Source organism: Procambarus clarkii, chromosome 90 (assembly GCF_040958095.1).
Source record: "Procambarus clarkii isolate CNS0578487 chromosome 90, FALCON_Pclarkii_2.0, whole genome shotgun sequence".
In the NCBI taxonomy this organism is placed as follows: Eukaryota; Metazoa; Arthropoda; class Malacostraca; order Decapoda; family Cambaridae; genus Procambarus; species Procambarus clarkii.
This window is the reverse complement of record NC_091239.1, coordinates 19,346,974-19,368,608: the sequence shown is the minus strand read 5'-3', so window position 1 is coordinate 19,368,608 and position 21,635 is coordinate 19,346,974. Positions and strand designations below refer to the sequence as shown.

General features: G+C 47.0%; 1 protein-coding gene across 1 annotated transcript in view; it reads left to right on the top strand.

Moving 5' to 3' along the window:
• LOC123746511 (zinc finger protein 271-like) overlaps positions 1 to 21,635 on the top strand; it is a 100,855-nt gene that overhangs the window by 20,670 nt on the left and 58,550 nt on the right. The window lies entirely within an intron of this gene.

Here is a 21,635-nt window from a genome sequence, read left to right as displayed (position 1 = left end):
TGAAAAGATTATAGGAAAAGATCAATTTGTAAGGTAGTCTTGAAAGGATCGCTTTGTATGGTCCCACACGGGAAGAGATTCAGCTTACCTCAAGAGTGTCCGTCAGTCAGAAAGAGATTCAGCTAGCCTCAAAGAGTGTCTGTCAATTAGGAAGAGATTCAGGTATTCTTGAAAATATCTATGGAAAACACCACCATGGAAGCTGCTAACACTGTTCATCTATGCTGTTTGTATCAGATGCATCATCACTGAATGCAGAAAACGATTCATCTATGTATCATCTAAATAAATTGTAGATAGCATAGGATTGCAAGGGTGACGCTCAGAGCTACAACGCTCGCTGTATCGTCCTCATAGGTGCTATATCACTTGCATCCGACCTTTGTGTTAGGTCCTTATTGCGCCTAGCTTCACCAATATTATGACCCGTATGTTCTAAAAACAATAAGGTTTGAATTTCACCGACAGAGCATTATTTTGGAGATATATACAAGAGTTGTTACATTTTTGTACAGCCACTAGTACGCGTAGCGTTTCGGGCAGGTCCCTGGAATACGATCCCATGCCGCGAAGAATCGTTTTTTCATCCAAGTACACATTTTACTGTTGCGTTAACACTTTCGCGCTCTCGGCGCTCAAAAAAAATCAATACCCCAGATGCTTTCGGCACTTCGCGCGCCTACGCGGTAAGACTGAAAAAGTGTACACTCTTTTGACTGTCCTGACAATAATTGAAGGCGCACGTATTTAAATTTGGTATCACTGTGTTCGCAATGAAATTGTCTATAAGAGCATACCTATAAAATGCCGCCCAAGCATAAGGAGTATCAACACCAAATAAAAAACTATGCAGATCACTCGCCGAGAGCGCCAAACAGCAACAAAATGTTTCCACTCTCTTAATGGTTGCGAAGCCTACAGTTGTCCTACATCGCTAATTTTGGTATCATTGGAGTCGCAATAAAATTCTCTACACAGACATATGCATATGAATGTTTAATATAGGTAATTGCCCACCCGCAAGAGTGTGTGAAGTGGAGAGTAGTTAGCTGCGAGCGCACTGGCGAAAACACAGGGGGGAAATCATGCTTGGAAAGTTTATACATTTATACGTTTCCTGACCCTACTTTTCTATGTACGTATTTCTTTTTTATACCAATGTGTTCGCAATAAAATTTTCTATAGGATGAAATGTATAACATTTGTACAAAGCATGTGTAAGAGAAGCGCCAAATATAGAACCACGTCGCTCAGTATGTGTTCGCGGCAGAAACGAACGCATTGTTTTCGTTCGTTTGATGTTTGTCATGTTTATACTTGTTGAAACATTTTATAATTTGTATGACAGTGATCGCAGTAAAATTCCCTACACAGACATATACATAACACATACAAATATTTCCCACGTGTTGGATATATCAACGGCTAAAGGGAACCCACTGCCACACGCCCGCCACACCCAGAGCCACACCCGCCACACCCCCAAACATACTTTGTGTTTTTTTTTTTTACTCATAGAAGTTTATGTGATATAATATTCATTCTGATTCCAAAAAATTTGCAAATAAATTCTCTACAAAACGTATATAATATAACTTCTTACAGATGATAAAAAATTCCAAATAGGTGTACTTACCCTGTCTATGTTGATTGAAGATCAACAGTTGAGCATTTTTTCTTCACTCCACCATCTTCAGGCTTCTGATCCTGATGCCATGTGTTCGGTGAGGGAGAACGGGAATTTCATGGAGAAAAATCTGAGAGTATCCCCATCCATTTCGGTTAAAAAATGGAATTTATAGAAATATTTTTTCGATGGACTAGAAAAGTAGGCTGTTATGCGGAATCGTAAGAAAAAACGGTGACGAGTTATCTCTAATCTAAAGCGCGAAAGTGTTAGAGGCTACAGTTAAGGAATTGCGCCCAGTAAATCCTCCCCGGCCAGGATACGAACCCATGACATAGCGCTCGCGGAACGCAAGGCGAGTGTCTTACCACTACACCACTGAGACTGTTAATTATCTTTCAACACTGCATTGGACAGGTGGTTGGGAGCCAGAGGCACGTGCGCCACCCATGGTTGCTCATTCAGTACTAACTCAGCCAGCAGCCCTAGGGCATTCTGGGAATTTTTTCCAAGATGGCTGCCTCTCACTGGAGGTCCTAAGAGTCCTTTTCGTACACAACCAACCTCGTACACTTTAGAATTGGTACCGAAAAATCAAAAAGAGTTTTCTTGGTTGGCACAGTTTCCCGCTGACCGAGAATACTCGGTTGGCGCAGTTAATGGTTAAACAACATGAAAGTTGATGACCCAGACAGCTTCTTTATGAATGACATTCAAGCTGCAGATAATATGAAGAATATTATCACGAACTCGTAAGATTTTGAAAGGGAAATTGACAATATGCCCATGCACTCAGCTCCTGGGCCTGACTCATGGAATTCAATATTCATTAAGAAATGTAAAGTACCAGTAGCGCGAGCACTCAGCGTAATATGGAGAAAGAGCCTGGATACAGGGGAGATACCAGCTGCACTTAAATCTGCAGATATAGCTCCTCTGCACAAGGGGGGGTAGTAAAGCCTTGCCAAAAATTATAGACCAGTTGCACTAACATCACACATAATAAGTGTTTGAAAGAGTGATTAAGAATCAAATTTCTAATTTTATGGAAAATAATGAGCTACACAATCCAGGACAACATGGATTTAGAGCGGGCAGATCCTGTCTGTCACAGTTACTCAACCACTATGACAAAATCACAGAAGCTCTAGAAGAAAAGTAAAATGCAGATGTTATATACACAGACTTTGCAAAGGCGTTCGACAAATGTGACCAGGGGTGATAGCAAACAAAATATGGTCAATGGGAATAACTGGTAAAGTAGGACGCTGGGTACTCAATTTCCTGTCGAACAGAACTCAAAGAGTAACAGTCAATCAAATAAAATCGAATCCAAGCATAGTTAAAAGTTCTGTATCTCAAGGTACAGTCCTTGCACCGCTACTGTTCCTTCTTCTCATATCTGATATAGACCAAAATACACGTCACAGCTTCGTGTCATCCTTTGCAGGTAACACAAAAATCAGCATGAAAATTACCTTTGCTGAAGACATTGAAAAATTACAGGCAGATGTCAACAAAGTTTTCGATTGGGCAGCAGAAAATAACATGATGTTTAACAGTGATAAATTTCAGGTACTCAGGTACTTGAAAAATGAGGATCTGAAACATAATACAGGGTACAAAACACAAATCTGCCCATAGTAGGAAAACAGAATGTCAAGGATTTGGGAATAATGATGTCCGACGATCTAACGTCTAGGGAGCATAACCAAGCAAATATTGCGTCAGCTAGAAAAATGATAGGATGGATTGCGAGAACTTTCAAATCCAGGGATCCCATCACAATGGTTATACTCTTCAAGTTACTTGTGTTGATCCGTCTCGAGTACTGCTCAGTACTCACTTACCCCTTCAGAGCAGAAGAGATTGCTGAAATAGAAGGAATACAGAGAACATATACAGCACGCATAGACGAGATAAAACACCTAAATTATTGTGGTCATCTCAAAGCTCTCCAAAATGTACTCTCTAGAAAAAAGACGAGAGAGATACCAAATAATATACACATGGAAAATACTGGAGGGCCAGGACCCAAATCTACACAGTAAAATAACAACGTACTGGAGTGAACGATATGGAAGAAAATGTAGGATTGAACCAATGAAGAGCAGGGGTGCCATAGGCACAATCAGAGAATACTGTACAGTACAACCTCGATTCAACGTACCCCGATTCAACGAATCTCCGGCTAGTTCGCACACTTTTCAGGCCGAATTTACTCACCCGGTTCGACGAACAATGGTTCGCCGAAGCGAGGGATGTTCGGATTTGCTTACGATGTCCAGACAGAGTTCACAGACTGGTGGAAAACTTTCCCATTCTATAACAGATTACAATTAATAATTCTCTCATATGACAAGTTGGATCACACAAGTGGATCACACAAGTGGACCACACAAATGGACCACACAAATGGACCACACATGTGGACCACAAGTGGTCCACAAGCTTACGATTTTGGGACAGAGTTCACAGAGTGGTGGAAAACGTTCTCATTCTATCACAGATTACAATTAATAATTCCTTCATAAGAAGTTGGATCACACAAGTGAACCATACGAACCAAACACCAGCCAAAATGGTCCACACAAACACCAGCCAAAATGGTCCACACAAACACCAGCCAGTGATCCACACAAGTGAACAACTGAGTTTCCATGATTTTCGTTCACTGATTTGGGGCACACGTATCTTTGTACATTAATTTAAAGGATGAAGCGTGATTACCTAGCTACATGTGGTAAAATCTCCTTATAGACATTTTCTGTGATGAAACAAGATGAGTGAGGGTGGACAGATAAGAGAATACTATACTGTAAACCTCACTTTACAGTGAGGTTTCACTCACTTTCGTCTGTGTCGTCATAGTTCAGTGACCCATGACTTTTGAAAGTTTCATATTAATAAATAATTTCTAAAACCAGTGTTTTAATAGCTTTTTATTATCCTAATTAAACTAAACTAAATAAAACTGAAAATATGCTGTAACATGATAGACATCTGCTCTTTGAGAAATTACTGTATGTTATTGGAACAACTCTAGCGTGAGTGGACGGGTCTAATCCCTGTACACACACCATGCTTGTTTCATCCCTCCCTCCCTCCCTCCCCCTCCCTCCCTCCCTCCTTCCCCCTCCCTCCCTCCTTCCCCCTCCCTCCCTCCTTCCCCCTCCCTCCTTCCCCCTCCCTCCCTCCTTCCCCCTCCCTCCCCCTCCCTTCCTCCCTCCCCCTCCCTCCCCCTCCCTCCCTCCCTCCCTCCCTCCCTCCCTCCCTCCCTCCCTCTCCCTCCCTCCCTCCCTCCCTCCCTCCCTCTCCCTCCCTCCCTCTCCCTCCCTCCCTCCCTCCCCCTCCCTCCCTCCCCCTCCCTCCCTCCCTCCCTCCCTCCCTCTCCCTCCCTCCCTCTCCCTCCCTCCCTCTCCCTCCCTCCCTCTCCCTCCCTCCCTCCCCCCCTCCCTCCCCCCTCCCTCCCCCCCCCTCCCTCCCCCCCTCCCTCCCCCCCTCCCTCCCCCCCCCCCCTCTCTCTCTCTCTCTCTCTCTCTCTCTCTCTCTCTCTCTCTCTCTCTCTCTCTCTCTCTCTCTCTCTCTCTCTCTCTCTCTCTCTCTCTCTCTCTCTCTCTCTCTCTCTCTCTCTCTCTCTCTCTCTCTCTCTCTCTCTCTCTCTCTCTCTCTCTCTCTCTCTCTCTCTCTCTCTCTCTCTCTCTCTCTCTCTCTCTCTCTCTCTCTCTCTCTCTCTCTCTCTCTCTCTCTCTCTCTCTCTCTCTCTCTCTCTCTCTCTCTCTCTCTCTCTCTCTCTCTCTCTCTCTCTCTCTCTCTCTCTCTCTCTCTCTCTCTCTCTCTCTCTCTCTCTCTCTCTCTCTCTCTCTCTCTCTCTCTCTCTCTCTCTCTCTCTCTCTCTCTCTCTCTCTCTCTCTCTCTCTCTCTCTCTCTCTCTCTCTCTCTCTCTCTCTCTCTCTCTCTCTCTCTCTCTCTCTCTCTCTCTCTCTCTCTCTCTCTCTCTCTCTCTCTCTCTCTCTCTCTCTCTCTCTCTCTCTCTCTCTCTCTCTCTCTCTCTCTCTCTCTCTCTCTCTCTCTCTCTCTCTCTCTCTCTCTCTCTCTCTCTCTCTCTCTCTCTCTCTCTCTCTCTCTCTCTCTCTCTCTCTCTCTCTCTCTCTCTCTCTCTCTCTCTCTCTCTCTCTCTCTCTCTCTCTCTCTCTCTCTCTCTCTCTCTCTCTCTCTCTCTCTCTCTCTCTCTCTCTCTCTCTCTCTCTCTCTCTCTCTCTCTCTCTCTCTCTCTCTCTCTCTCTCTCTCTCTCTCTCTCTCTCTCTCTCTCTCTCTCTCTCTCTCTCTCTCTCTCTCTCTCTCTCTCTCTCTCTCTCTCTCTCTCTCTCTCTCTCTCTCTCTCTCTCTCTCTCTCTCTCTCTCTCTCTCTCTCTCTCTCTCTCTCTCTCTCTCTCTCTCTCTCTCTCTCTCTCTCTCTCTCTCTCTCTCTCTCTCTCTCTCTCTCTCTCTCTCTCTCTCTCTCTCTCTGTGTGTGTGTGTGTCTTTCTTTCTTTCTTTCCTCCATCCATCCCCTCCCATCCATCCATCCATCCCCCTCCCTCCATCCATCCCCTCACTCCATCCATCCATCCCCCTCCCTCCATCCATCCCCTCACTCCATCCATCCATCCATCCCCCTCCCTCCCTCCATCCATCCCCCTCCATCCATCCCATCCATCCATCCCCCTCCCTCCCTCCATCCATACATCCATCCATCCATCCCCCTCCCTCCCTCCATCCATCCCATCCATCCATCCATCCCCTCCCTCCATCCATCCATCCATCCCCTCCATCCATCCATCCCCTCCCATCCATCCATCCCCTCCATCCATCCATCCCCTCCCATCCATCCATCCATCCCCTCCCTCCATCCATCCATCCCCTCCCTCCATCCATCCATCCATCCCCTCCCTCCATCCATCCATCCCCTCCCTCCATCCATCCATCCCATCCATCCATCCATCCATCCCATCCATCCATCCATCCATCCATCCCCTCCCTCCATCCATCCATCCATCCCCTCCCTCCATCCATCCATCCATCCATCCCCTCCCTCCATCCATCCATCCATCCCCTCCATCCATCCATCCATCCCCTCCCTCCATCCATCCATCCATCCCCTCCATCCATCCATCCATCCCCTCCCTCCATCCATCCCCTCCCTCCCTCCATCCATCCCCTCCCTCCATCCATCCATCCCCTCCATCCATCCATCCATCCCCTCCCTCCATCCATCCATCCCCTCCCTCCCTCCATCCATCCCCTCCCTCCATCCATCCATCCCCTCCATCCATCCATCCATCCCCTCCCTCCATCCATCCCCTCCCTCCATCCATCCATCCCCTCCCTCCATCCATCCATCCCCTCCATCCATCCATTCCCCTCCCTCCCACCATCCATCCATCCGTCCATCCATCCATCCCCTCCATCCATCCATCCCCTCCATCCATCCATCCCCTCCATCCATCCCCTCCCTCCATCCATCCCCTCCCTCCATCCATCCCCTCCCTCCATCCATCCATCCCCTCCCTCCATCCATCCATCCCCTCCATCCATCCATTCCCCTCCCTCCCACCATCCATCCATCCGTCCATCCATCCATCCCCTCCATCCATCCATCCCCTCCATCCATCCCCTCCCTCCATCCATCCCCTCCCTCCATCCATCCATCCATCCCCTCCCTCCCTCCATCCATCCATCCATCCCCTCCATCCATCCCCCCCTCCTTCCATCCATCCATCCCCCCCTCCTTCCATCCATCCATCCCCTCCCTCCATCCATCCCCTCCCTCCATCCATCCCCTCCCTCCATCCATCCCCTCCCTCCATCCATCCCCTCCCTCCATCCATCCATCCATCCATCCCCTCCCTCCATCCATCCATCCATCCATCCCCTCCCTCCATCCATCCATCCATCCCCTCCATCCATTCATCCATCCCCTTTCTCCCTCCATCCATCCAGAATTGAAGAAACAAATCAAGTTAAAAAAAAAGTTAACTGGGTCAGAGTTAGGGTTATCAGCGAGTTGGTCCCTTCACCACCACCGACACACCTCCCCCCCCCCACCCCTACAGCCCATACACACACACACACCCTCAAATCATCCATCCTTCCATCCCTCCCTCCATCCTACCATCAATCCATCTCCATCCTCTCCTTCCCTGCCTCCCTCCGTGCCTGTCTCCCTCCATGCCTGCCTCCCTCCCTGCCTCTCCCTCACAATCTCTGCCTGCCCACCTCCCTCCCAACCTCCCACTGATTTGTGGCAGACGTATCTTTGTAAATTAATTTAAAGGCTGAAGCGTGATTAGCTAGCTACATGTCGTAAAATCTCCTTATAGACATTTTCTGTGATAAAACAAGGTGAGTGAGGGTGGACAGATAAGGGAATACTGTTCTGTAAACCTCACTTGGTTTTCCTTCGTCTGTGTCGTTATAGTTCAGTGACCCATGACTTTGAAAGTTTCAGACTAATAAATTATTTCTAAAACCAATGCTTTAATAGCTTTTTATTATCCTAATTAAACTAAACTAAATAAAACCGAAAATATACTGTAATATGATACAGAGCACCACTTGGTTTCCGAACTTTAGTTATCCGAAACTTCCAGTTTCCCGATTGGGGTTGGGGAGTCATGCTACCCGAACAAAGTTCGGGTAGGAAGGGGTCCGCCAAGCGTCACGCAGGTTTGTTGTGGTGGGTGGGAGATGGTCCAGTTTGCCCGCTGTGACTTCACAGATTCACGGCCTATTATTCCTATTATTTTGAATTGCCATAAGGCTGGAATGTTCATTCTGTGCTTTTGTTTTACATATCTGCACAATCAAGAAACATCTGTGCACCATGTTGGCTCCAAATGCACGCATTGCATCAGTGATGGCTGACTGGTGGGTGGATGGACGATGGAGTTTAGGTGGGAGGCAGTATGAATGAGGGGGGGGGGTAGAATCAGTGAGAGAGGGGGAGAGAGAGATGCTAGGAGGGAGGGGGAGGTAGGGAGAGATGTTAGGAGGTAGGGAGAGATGCTAAGAGGGAGGGGGAGGTAGGGAGAGATGCTAGGAGGTAGGCAGGAAGGGATGGAAGTAGTGAGAATTAGGGAGGGAAAGGCAGGCTGGCAGGCACAGGCAGGCAGGCACAGGCAGGCAGGCACAGGCAGGCAGGCAGGCGCAGCAGGGAGTGAGTGGTAGTCACGCGGTTGAACCGCGTGACCTTGAGAGATGGGATGTAGGGGGGCGGGTGGTTTGTTGGTGGTGGGGGCGAGACCGGCTCATTCCCGAAGATAAGCCTAACACACACTACCCGTTAGCATGATGGCAGGGAGGGAGGCAGGCTGGCTGGAAAGGAAGCAGGCTGGCAGGCTGGGAAGGAGGCAGGCAGGCAGGCAGGCTGGGAAGGAGGCAGGCAGGCAGGCAGGCAGGCTTGCAGGCTGGGAAGGAGGCAGGCAGGCAGGCAGGCTTGCAGGCTGGGAAGGAGGCAGGCAGGCAGGCAGGCTTGCAGGCTGGGAAGGAGGCAGGCAGGCAGGCAGGCTTGCAGGCTGGGAAGGAGGCAGGCAGGCTTGCAGGCTGGGAAGGAGGCAGGCAGGCAGGCAGGCTTGCAGGCTGGGAAGGAGGCAGGCAGACAGGCAGGCTTGCAGGCTGGGAAGGAGGCAGGCAGGCAGGCAGGCTTGCAGGCTGGGAAGGAGGCAGGCTGGGAAGGAGGCAGGCAGGCAGGCAGGCTTGCAGGCTGGGAAGGAGGCAGGCAGGCAGGCAGGCTGGGAAGGAGGCAGGCAGGCTTGCAGGCTGGGAAGGAGGCAGGCAGGCAGGCAGGCTTGCAGGCTGGGAAGGAGGCAGGCAGGCAGGCAGGCTTGCAGGCTGGGAAGGAGGCAGGCAGGCAGGCAGGCAGGCTTGCAGGCTGGGAAGGAGGCAGGCAGGCTTGCAGGCTGGGAAGGAGGCAGGCAGGCAGGCAGGCTTGCAGGCTGGGAAGGAGGCAGGCAGGCAGGCAGGCTTGCAGGCTGGGAAGGAGGCAGGCAGGCAGGCAGGCTTGCAGGCTGGGAAGGAGGCAGGCAGGCAGGCAGGCTTGCAGGCTGGGAAGGAGGCAGGCAGGCAGGCAGGCTTGCAGGCTGGGAAGGAGGCAGGCAGGCAGGCAGGCTTGCAGGCTGGGAAGGAGGCAGGCAGGCTGGGAAGGAGGCAGGCAGGCTTGCAGGCAGGCTTGCAGGCTGGGAAGGAGGCAGGCAGGCAGGCAGGCTTGCAGGCTGGGAAGGAGGCAGGCAGGCAGGCAGGCTTGCAGGCTGGGAAGGAGGCAGGCAGGCAGGCAGGCTTGCAGGCTGGGAAGGAGGCAGGCAGGCTTGCAGGCTGGGAAGGAGGCAGGCAGGCTTGCAGGCTGGGAAGGAGGCAGGCAGGCAGGCAGGCAGGCAGGCTTGCAGGCTGGGAAGGAGGCAGGCAGGCAGGCAGGCTTGCAGGCTGGGAAGGAGGCAGGCAGGCAGGCAGGCTTGCAGGCTGGGAAGGAGGCAGGCAGGCTTGCAGGCTGGGAAGGAGGCAGGCAGGCAGGCAGGCTTGCAGGCTGGGAAGGAGGCAGGCAGGCAGGCAGGCTTGCAGGCTGGGAAGGAGGCAGGCAGGCAGGCAGGCTTGCAGGCTGGGAAGGAGGCAGGCAGGCAGGCAGGCTTGCAGGCTGGGAAGGAGGCAGGCAGGCAGGCAGGCTTGCAGGCTGGGAAGGAGGCAGGCAGGCAGGAAGCGATATATGGGTGTTGAAGTGAACCATGAACCACGTGACCTTTGAGTGTGTGTGTGTGTGTATGGGTTTGGGGTGGGGGGAGAGGGGGAGGTGTATCGGTGGTGGGGGAGGGACCGGCTGACTCTGTAAGCCTAACCACACTCCACAGACCTGTGACCCAGATTTGTTTCTTAAATGTACAGTACATCATCGTATATTTTAGGCAGGATGTGCCTGCAGGCTGGCAGGAAACATCCAGAGGATGTTTGCCAGACGTCTTAATAATCAGTTAGGAACAATTAAGGACTTTTATAAAGCGGATCAGGACTTCACTTATTGGTGAGTACAAACAAAACACAGTCGCATTTACGCTATGAACCTGTCGATTTTTTCCCCTAGAGTTTTTTCGTAAATTTTTCGGAAAAATTTCTTTTTACATTTCTAGTTTATTTTTTCCCCTCTATTTCTCGTATACGAACTTACATGTTAACCGACGGGTCTCGTCCCCAAGGGGTTCGGAAACCAAGTGGTGCTCTGTAGACATCTGCTATTTGAGAAATTATTTGTTATTGGAACAACTCCAGCGTGAGCGAGTGGACGGGTCTAATCCCTGTACACACACACCATGCGTTTCTCGTTTCAATTCGTCGCCACAGTTCAGTGACTACGGCTTCGAAATAATAAAATTAATAAATCATTTAATCAATGGTCATTTAACAGATGATGAGATTATACAAAATGTTACTGGCACTGTTGACGACGACGGAAAGGAAGATGAGGATGAGAATGATAGCAGTTTACAATCTGCTACGTGTGCTGACGCATTGTTCTATGTTGAAAAACTCCTTGATATTGTTTCACAAACTGACAATCCAGGGCTACCAGGCTTTTATCAACACCTAAGGACGATGAAAGGTATTTGTCTCAAGGACATGACACAAAGAAAGAAACAAATGAAAATGAGTCAATATTTTTCACGAACTAGCAGCAAATCAACCAGCACAGCCATACCCAGCACCAGCACAGCTGTACCCAGCACCAGCACAGCCGTTCCCAGCACCAGCACAGCCGTACCCAGCACCAGCACAGCCGTACCCAGCACCAGCACAGCTGTACCCAGCACCAGCACAGCCGTTCCCAGCACCAGCACAGCCGTACCCAGCACCAGCACAGCCGTACTCAGCACCAGCACAGCCGTACCCAGCACCAGCACAGCCGTTCCCAGCACCAGCACAGCCGTACCCAGCACCAGCACAGCTGTACCCAGCAGCAGCACAGCCGTACCCAGCACCAGCACAGCCGTACCCAGCACCAGCACAGCCGTACCCAGCACCAGCACAGCCGTTCCCAGCACCAGCACAGCCGTACCCAGCACCAGCACAGCCGTACCCAGCACCAGCACAAAAGCAGCTGAAGCCAACACAGCAGCAGCGAGCACCAGCAAAGCTGATGCAAACATCTAAAAACATCGTGTGTGAAGTGAACAATTAGAATAAGTGTTAAATTTAAGTGTGTACATAGTGTTAAAATTAAAATTGCAATAATTCTAATGTACAATAGTTTTCAAGAACTGTATTGTAGTACTCAACATACAGCAAAACCACTTTTAATAATACAGTGCTAACGGCATAATGCACTGCAGTACCTATTTACTGTAGAGCATTCACAACTTCACAAAACTTCAAGATGGACATAACTCCAACAATAAGGTAAATACATGAATTACAGTATTTTTAGTAGAGTAGTAAAATATAGGTACAGTAAGTAATATGATACAATGCATTTATATTGTGTACAAGAAAAAAAAAAGACACTGACGCAAACGCCTCTTGAAGGTCACCTCTTGCAACGAATCCAACGCTCCAACGAACTGGGGGTGGTCCCATATAGTACGTTGAATCGAGGTTGTACTGTATAAACATCAGAGGTCCACGGTTGTTCAACGTCCTCCCAGCAACTATAAGAAATATTACCGGAACAACCATGGACATTCAAGAGAAAACTGGACAGTTTTCTCAGAGAAGTTCCAGATCAGCCGGGCTGTGGTGGGTATGTGGGCCTGCAGGCCGCTCCAAGCAACAGCCTAGTGGACCAAACTCTCACAAGTCGAGCCTGTCATCTGGCCGGGCTTGGGGAGTAGAAGAACTCCCAGAACCCCATCAACCGGGTATCAACCAGATGCTGTGATTTCATGTATTTTGTGATCTTACTTGTTAAAACTCAAAATTTTTTATGATGTGCGATGTTAGTGCTATTGGTCTGTAGTCTTTTGCCTCTGCCTTATTTCCTCCTATATGGAGTGATGCGATCTCTGCTGTTTTTAGTATGTCAGGGATAACGCCAGTGTCTAGGCTTTGTCTCCAAAGAATGTGAAGGGCCTGCGATAGTCGTTTTTAACAGTTCTTGATGAATATGGAGTACCAAGACCCAGGGCCAGGTGCAGAGTGCATAGACATACTGTTTATGGCTTCCTCAAACTCCAATGGGGATAGGGTGACGTCTGATATTTGATTTGATGTTGGTATCATATCCATGAAAAATTCATTTGGGTTATCAATCTTTAGTGTGTTTAGTGGCTCGCTGAAAACAGAGTCGTACTGCTTCCTCAGTAACTCACTCATTTCTTTGTTCTCATCGGTGAAAGTTCCATCTCCCTTTCACAGGGGCCCGATACTAGATGTGGTTTTTGATCTTGATTTTGCATAGGAGAAAAAATATTTTGGATTTCTTTCTATTTCACTGATGGCCTTTTCCTCTCTGCCTTTCCTGGGTTTTGTATGATTCTTGAAGCTTTAGTTCAATTGTTTCTATTTCTCCACCTAACTTTCTTTGACGTTCTTGAGATAGGGTGCGACTCAAGTTGTCCCGCGATTCGTTTTCTTCGCTTATAGAGGGAACGACGGTTCCGTTCCAATCTGCATCTCTTCCTCTTTTTTCTTGGAGGTATGCGGTTTGAACATATTTCTAGTGCTACTGAGCTTATTTTTTCCATGCACTGGTTCAGGTTTGCATTTTCTAGCCGTTCTTCCCAGTTTATTTCTGTGAAGTCTTGGTTTATTTGCTACTTAAGGGCTGTACTTGGTTTATTTGTACGTAAGGGCCGTACTTTGCATAGAAGGGCTTCAGCTCCTGGTCCACGGTCTGCAACGCTTCCTCGCCATCGTGCCGCTCTTGCGTCTCACAGGACATCAGGTGTACTTGTGTGGAGTGATGGTGACAATTTTTTTCCTCCAATTCCTGCCTTTGACAATAAAAACGTTAGGATTACAAACCTTTTCCCGGATAATGGGGAGGACATGTGTGAAATGGAATATTTTACAACATTTTATGATGAGCCGCTCATGGAATATATTGTACACCAAACGAACCTTCATGTGGCTCATCTCATTGGAAAAGAGATAACAATATTCACGATTGCCCCATTGGAAAAACAAAACTGTATGTGAAATGTATGTATTTTTAGCAATATGAATGTTGATGAAGCATTGTGTCAAACACGCTATCACTGATTATTGGAGCAAAGACAATAATCAACACCTTTCTTCGGGAAATATATGTCCTGAGACAGGTTTCAGATACTCCTCCGGTGTCTACATTTTGCAAATAATGAGGACCGGACAGAGGATGATAGACTTTGGCAAGTCAGGCACTATATGAAAGAAGTGATTGGAAAGTTCAGAGATTTCTACGTAACAGCACAAGTTGGTGATTGACGAATCCCTTGTGCTTGTCAAAGGACGTGTTGTCTTCAAACAGTATATTTCCTCCAAACGCAACAGATTTGGATTGAAATTCTTTGTTTTTTGTGACTGTGAAACAGGTTACATGTTACACATGATTCTGTATTCTGCTAGCGTTGTAGACATTTCCGCAAACGACTAACATGGTTTCTCAGGTAGTGTGGTGAAGTCATTGACGGCACCACGGATGAACAAGGGCCACATTTTGTACACGGATATTTACTATACAAGTCCCTTGCTAGCTAGGTTCCTGATTGAAAATAGAACTGGATTGGTTGGCACAGTAAAGTCAAGAAGAAGGGAAATGCCAGTGTTTGATAATAAACTTGAAGTTGGTGACTGCGAGCTAAGAAAATGTGATCAATACTCTGTTAGGTGGAGAGACAAGAGAGAAGTGAACTTGCTGACAACCATTCATGATGGTACAATGGTGAACAGTGGCAAGGTGAACCGAGTAATGCAAGAACCAGTATATAAGCCAGATTGTGTTCTTGACTATAATATCAACATGCGTTTGGTTGATAATCAGACATGATGGTGGGCACCGTCAAGTATGTACGGAAAACATTTAAATGGACGAAAAAGGGTTTTTATTTCATCTTGTTGACATGAGCATGCTAAACAGCTACAATATGTAATTGGTGAAAACTGGACGTAAACCAAGTTTCTGTTCGTTTGCTTTTACACTTGGGACACAGTTATTAGCAAAGTTTGGCAAAGATGTTCCTGGCATACAAAGACCCATCATGAACCCAGTGTTGCAGCATGTTGCTACACCCAGGCTCACTCACATGGAGGCCTTGTAAGCACACAGACTAAAACATTTGCCACCAGCTGGAAAGCGTGCAATAGGCCAACGTGATTGCTTTGTTTGTAAAACAACAAAAAGGAGAGATCAGAAAAGTAAACTAGTGCATACATGGTGTGAAGCGTGTGCAGTCCCTTTGTGTGCTGTCGACTGCTTCAACGACTACCACTCTCTCCAAGATTTCTAAATGTGCTCTAATTGTGCAAAAACCTGTAAATAGTGCGTGCATGTGAGTAAATATAATAATGAATAATGTAAATACATATTATATTTGCGTAATGGAAAACATTTGTGTGCGCATGTGTATACTCGATGTATGCAACATTTATTGCCATTGCCCATGATGTAACATTATATGCAACACAATTAGTGAATAATATCAGTGATAAAATATGCCTAGACACCGTAAATAATGCCGCGAAAATAAATTCGTGGCAACTATGGCTGCCTGAAAACCGCGCGCTACGCCTCTGGGACGCACCGTGCATGAGCGATCGTGCAGGTTGTGACGTCATCGCCCATATTGTCGGTTCAATTACGTCATTCGTAAGTACAATTACTGTAACCCCGCGATTATCCGGGATTCGAACATCCGAAAAACGCCCTTATACGGCCAAAATCGTGAACGGATAAAGTTATCACAATATCCGGCCAAAATAGCCACAGGGACCGGATTAAAGCAGGTTTTCTGCAGAAATTACACTATCCGGTCAGTCCCCCGGATAATCGTGCCTTTGTCTGTATATGAAAACATGAGGCGGGCCATACGGTATTAATCCCGTCTGCCCGAGACTCGAGGCGCATGGTGTAGGTGTAGGTGGGGGTGGGGTGGGTGGGTGGTGTTGGGAGGGTGGGAGGGGTGCGTCAGGAGGGACTACCTGGGTACAGGAATTACCATTAATTTTAGAACAATTAATCATAGCCAAAAACAAATAAAATAACTACTAGTAATTATGTAATAACAAATAAATAAGTTTCCTAAAAGCATTGTGCACAGGTTTCCTTAAAAAATATTGTGAATTTTTTTCCTCCTGGCGGCCTACGTAACGCTATGGCTGCCCCAAGTGGACCTGTCCAACACTGGTCAACCCATGTGCGTCCGTCCCTCGTGTTATACACAGTGCTGCGCTATTAGTGAAATATTTTTTTAAATAACTTTTTTATTTTCATAGTAACTTTGAACATTTTTGGCCAAGACTATGTCTGGTAGCAGCATCAATCGTTCTGGAGGTGTTAAGAGGAAGAAAGTTGTCCTAACAATAAAAGACAAGTCACAGTTATACACCTCAACCAGTGCGGCCTCAGTGTTGCGCCATTAGTGAAATATTTTTTTAAATAACTTTCTTAATTTTCATAGTAATTTTGAACATTTTTGGCCAAGAATATGTCTGGTAGCAGCATCAATCGTTCTGGAAGTGTTAAGAGGAAGAAGATTGTCCTAACAATTAAAGACAAGTTACGTGTTGTTCAAACAGTGAGGCGTCACAGGCAGCCAAGCGCCTTCAACAAGTGAGGCGCCACAGGCAAGCCAAGCTCCTTCAACAAGTGAGGCATTATAGGCAAACCAAGCGCTTTCAACAAGTGACGCCCCACAGGCAAGCCAAGCGCTTTCAACAAGTGAGGCGCAAGCAAGCGCCTTTAACAAGTGAGGCGTCACAGGCAAGCCAAGCGCCTTCAACAAGTGAGGGCATGCAAGCGCTTCAACAAGTGAGGTGCAAGCAAGCACCTTCAACAAGTGAGGCCTCACAGGCAACCCAAATGCCCTCAACCAGTGAGGTTTCAGCAGCTGGCAGTCAAAACTAACTTAGCTTAATGAACTGAACAGTAATTTTAAGTGTTAATTTTAGTGTTGTGTTAGTATAGGTTACGTAAATTGTTAAGAATTTTTAACTTCAAGATGTGTGGCATCAATCAAGAAGACGAACACCAACAAGGTAAGTTGAGGTTTCTAGTTGAATATTTAATAATTGTATGTGGCAAGGCAATTCAAATTATGTTGTTTGTAGTATAAAAATAGTTGGAAATGGTCACTTTTGGACTCGTAGGTGAAAAAGTACCATTATCCGAAAAATGTGATAATCCGGCTGGGGGTCCTTCCCATATAGTCCGGATGATCGAGTGGAGACAGTATTTTTTTTTATTATTTTTCTCGTGGTCAGGGAACACAACAGGTATAGGATGAATTTTTTTTTTCTTTTTGGTATGTGCCTGTGGGAGACGAAGGCTAATTAGTAATTAGCCCTTAGCAACAGAAGGATTAAGGTCCTCCTTTTTACCGTACAGAGTACTTCTAATTTATAACTGTTAAACATCGTGTTATTTTCTGTTCCTGTCAAAAACTTTATTAATATCTGCTTGAAGTTTTTTTATTAACATCTGCTTGAAGTTTTTTATTAACATCTGCTTGAAGTTTTTTTATTAACATCTGCTTGAAGTTTTTCAATGTCTTCAGCCGAGGTAATTTTCATGCTGGTTTTTGTCATCTGCAAAGGATGATACGAAGCTGTGACTTGTATTTTTGTCTATATCTAATATGAGAATAAGGAAAAGCAGTGGTGCAAGGACTGTACCCTAAGGTACAGAGCTTTTAACTGCACTTGGACTCAATTTTATATGATTGACTGTTACTCGTTGAGTCCTGTTTGACAGAAAACTTAGTATCCAGCGTCCTACTTTACCGTTTATTCCTATTTACCTCATTTTGTGTGCTATCACTCCATGGTCACATTTATCGAAAGCCTTTGCCTAGTCTGTATATACCACATCAGCATTCTGTTTTTCTTCCTATGCCTCAGTGATTTTGTCGTAGCAATCAAGTAGCTGTGGGAGGCACAATCTTCCCGCTCGAAATCCATGTGAAGGTCATTGATCTACATGAAATTGGTGACCTCACTCCTAATCACTATCTCAAATACTTTTATTATGTGGGATGTTAATGCATCTGGTCTATAATTCTTTGCCAATGCTTTGCTCCCTCCCTTGTGTAGAGGGGCTATGTCTGGTACTTTAACCCTTAAACCGCTAGGGGCCCAAATGGATTTAACACCCACAGGCGCAAAAAAAAAAAAAAAAAAAAAAAAAATTCTTTCGTCTTATAGAAGTGTTCATTTTTGTTCCCTGATCACGGAAAAAAATAATAAAAAAATCATAGGTAGCATATTTTAGCCGCAATAGGGTAGGGAAGTCTGACAAAAAAGGGGCGTTGACAGAGACTTCACCAGACGAGGTCTACTCCGCTTGAGCTGTCGGGCGGCAGTTGGCACAAATGTATTATTACCTAATTATTTAAATGTCTTTGTTTGATTTTTTCTTAGTTTTTTTGCAGTAATATTATTCAATATAGTGAATTGTGATATATTTATATAATAAAATGTGTGAACCATCGCTGTACTCAAAATTATGGTGTACATATTAGTGATTCAATTATTATATTCATAAAACAACAAACAAATAGTTTTGCTGTTGCTACACTATATACACAGGTTACATATAAGTATTTGCATGTTTTGTTCACCATAACGAACCACTAAGTTGGTCTTGTGAGACAAAAAGCAACGAGGAGTGACCGCCACACACCAGCCAGCCACTCGCTGCCACTCCCTCCCTCAATAACACCTCACTCGCCCTCATTCTCCTCCCACAATACTGGTTTTGCATTTATTCACTATACACAGACGTTATATACAAGTATTTACTTGTTTTGTTCACCATAACTGTACATCTAAGCTTGTATGGTGAGTAAAGACAGGAAAACGTATCTATTCACACAGTCAGCTGGTGGCGGCCGCCCTCAAGGCCAAACGCACTAATATTTCTCCTCCAACAATATTGTTTGTGGTGTTATTACGCTATATACACACATTATATATAAGTATCTACCTGTTTCATTCACCATACCTGTACAAATAAGCTGGTATGGTGCCCAAAGACCATAGTGGCCACCAGTATACAGCATGTTAACACTTTCGCGCTCTCCGCAAAGGTCACTCAGCCAACCGAATGTGCGCGCTGCGTTTTTATCGCTTAAGCGTAAAAACAAAAATGTGTATACTCTTTTTACTCTCCTGACCTTAGTTCTCATGCTACGTATTTCATTTTGGCACCAACGTGTTTGCAATAAAATTCTCTAGAAGAACATTAGTAAAATAAGTCACGAAACATATAGGGATACCAGCACCAAATAAATAACTACGTAGATGACTCGCCGTGAGCGCCCATCAGCAACAAAATGTTTTTACTCTTGGGATTATAATCACCTCCACACTTGTTCTACAGCGTTAATTTTGGTATCAATGGACTCGCAATGAAATTCCCAACACGGTGATATGAATATAAGCGTTGAATATTGATGCAGCCCGCCCGCAAGAGTGTGGGAAGTGGTGAAATTGTTACCCGGTATCGGTGACGGGACGACGCACAGCGCTTTGAAAGTTTATACTTATTTCACTCTCATGACATTAATTTTCTATGTACGTCATTCATTTTCATGTCAATGTATTCGCAATAGAATGTTCTATGTGCCCATAGGTAAAAAATATCAACAAAGCGTAAGTTAGAATAGCGACAAATATAAAACAACGCTGGAACATATCAGTGAGCGTCAAACACACACGAAATATTTTTACTTTTGTTATGTTTGTCAAGATTATACTTGTTGCACACAGTTATTTTTGGTTGTATATTGATCGGAATAAAATTCCCTAAACAGACATATGCATATAATACATGATATGGGGGAAGAATTACCAGTATAAACGGCTAAAGTCACCCACCTGCAACCCGTTTGGGACAAAATACCATTTGATCGACGTTATCCACACCTTTCATGAACTTATTGTACCATGCAGCCTAGTGGTGAGAAAGAGAGCCTCATAGCGCGCAGTTTGAAACAAACCCAAAGTAAATCGGATAAAAATTGAATTTTATACAAATATTTTAAAAGTTGACATAACTTTATGTCCACTATGCGTTTACGTTAGACGAAACCGAACGCGCCGGCGCGTCCAGATAGCGCGAAAGTGTTAAGTCGTGCAGACAACGCACCTCCCTCACCAAAATGGCGGCTCCCAACCTACTCCTATTGCTGTTATCACACTCTATACACACGTTATATATAAGTATCTACATTTGTGTTTACCATAGAGACCCACTAAGCTGGAATGGTGAGTGCAGTCAATAAATGGTGGCCACACACAGTCAGAAAACGACGCCACAACCCTCCCTTCACAGCCTTACTCCTCCCTCCATGGAGCACAGCGCTAAATATCACCACAATCCTGCTATTATCAGAATCCTGGTCAGTTTTATCACAGTCAGGGGGCTTCAGTAATACTATTACTGCTAAATAATAGCAGTATCATATATATTATGGCATTTGTAGGCGATGCTGTGGTCACAAGCTGAACAGTGGTGCTGTGAGCTTGTGCTGTGTGCGCCAGCCTTGGTGGCTTGCTCAGTACTGACGCTCTAACACCCAAGAATTTTGGCCTGGATTTTTTTTCTAGGTGGCATCTGGCAACTATCGGTCGTTGCTGCACTATAGCTGCCCCTATCCCAGGCGGGGCGTTTAAATTATAGCGCTAGACATGAAATCATATACGGTATCCACTCAATTTAACGGCCTCTTTTATACCGATCTGCCGGTAATAACGACCAGTTTGGGAGATCGGTATCTGGACCCTCATACCAGTCTGGCGGTCGATATTACCGAAGGTCGATATTGAGTTTTTGGCATCGGCGGCCCCTCACGTGGCAACAGGCCACCGACCTCCAAGGCCTTGCGGGAGGGATGGGAGACATTGAGGGGGAGAGGCAGGGAGGCATTGAGGGGGAGAGGCAGGGAGAGTGTTTGGGGTGGTGGTGAGGGTGGTAGGGAGAGTATTGGTGGTGGTAGTGAGGGAGGGAGGCAGGGAGAGGGGTGGTGTTGAGGGAGGCAGGGAGAGGGGTGGTGTTGAGGGAGGTAGGGAGAGGGGTGGTGTTGAGGTAGGTAGGGAGAGGGGTGGTGGTGTGTTGAGGAAGGCAGGGAGAGGGGTGGTGTTGAGGGAGGTAGGGAGAGGGGTGGTGTTGAGGGAGGTAGGGAGAGGGGTGGTGTTGAGGGAGGTAGGGAGAGAGGTGGTGTTGAGGGAGGCAGGGAGAGGGATGGTGTTGAGGGAGGCAGGAAGAGGGGTGGTGTTGAGGGAGGCAGGGAGAGGGGTGGTGTTGATAGAGGCAGGGAGAGGGGTGGTGTTGAGGGAGGCAGGGAGAGGGGTGGTGTTGAGGGAGGTAGGGAGAGGGGTGGTGGTGTGTTGAGGAAGGCAGGGAGAGGGGTGGTGTTGAGGGAGGTAGGGAGAGGGGTGGTGTTGAGGGAGGTAGGGAGAGGAGTGGTGTTGAGGGAGGCAGGGAGAGGGGGGATGTTGAGGGAGGCAGGGAGAGTGGTGGTGTTGAAGGAGGTAGGGAGAGTGGTGGTGTTGAGGGAGGCAGGGAGAGGGGTGGTGTTGAGGGAGGCAGGGAGAGTGGTGGTGTTGAAGGAGGTAGGGAGAGTGGTGGTGTTGAGGGAGGCAGGGAGAGGGGTGGTGTTGAGGGAGGCAGGGAGAGGGGTGGTGTTGAGGGAGGCAGGGAGAGGGGTGGTGTTGAGGGAGGTAGGGAGAGTGGTGGTGTTGAGGGAGGCAGGGAGAGGGGTGGTGTTGAGGGAGGCAGGGAGAGGGGTGGTGTTGAGGGAGGCAGGGAGAGGGGTGGTGTTGAGGGAGTCAGGGAGAGGGGTGGTGTTGAGG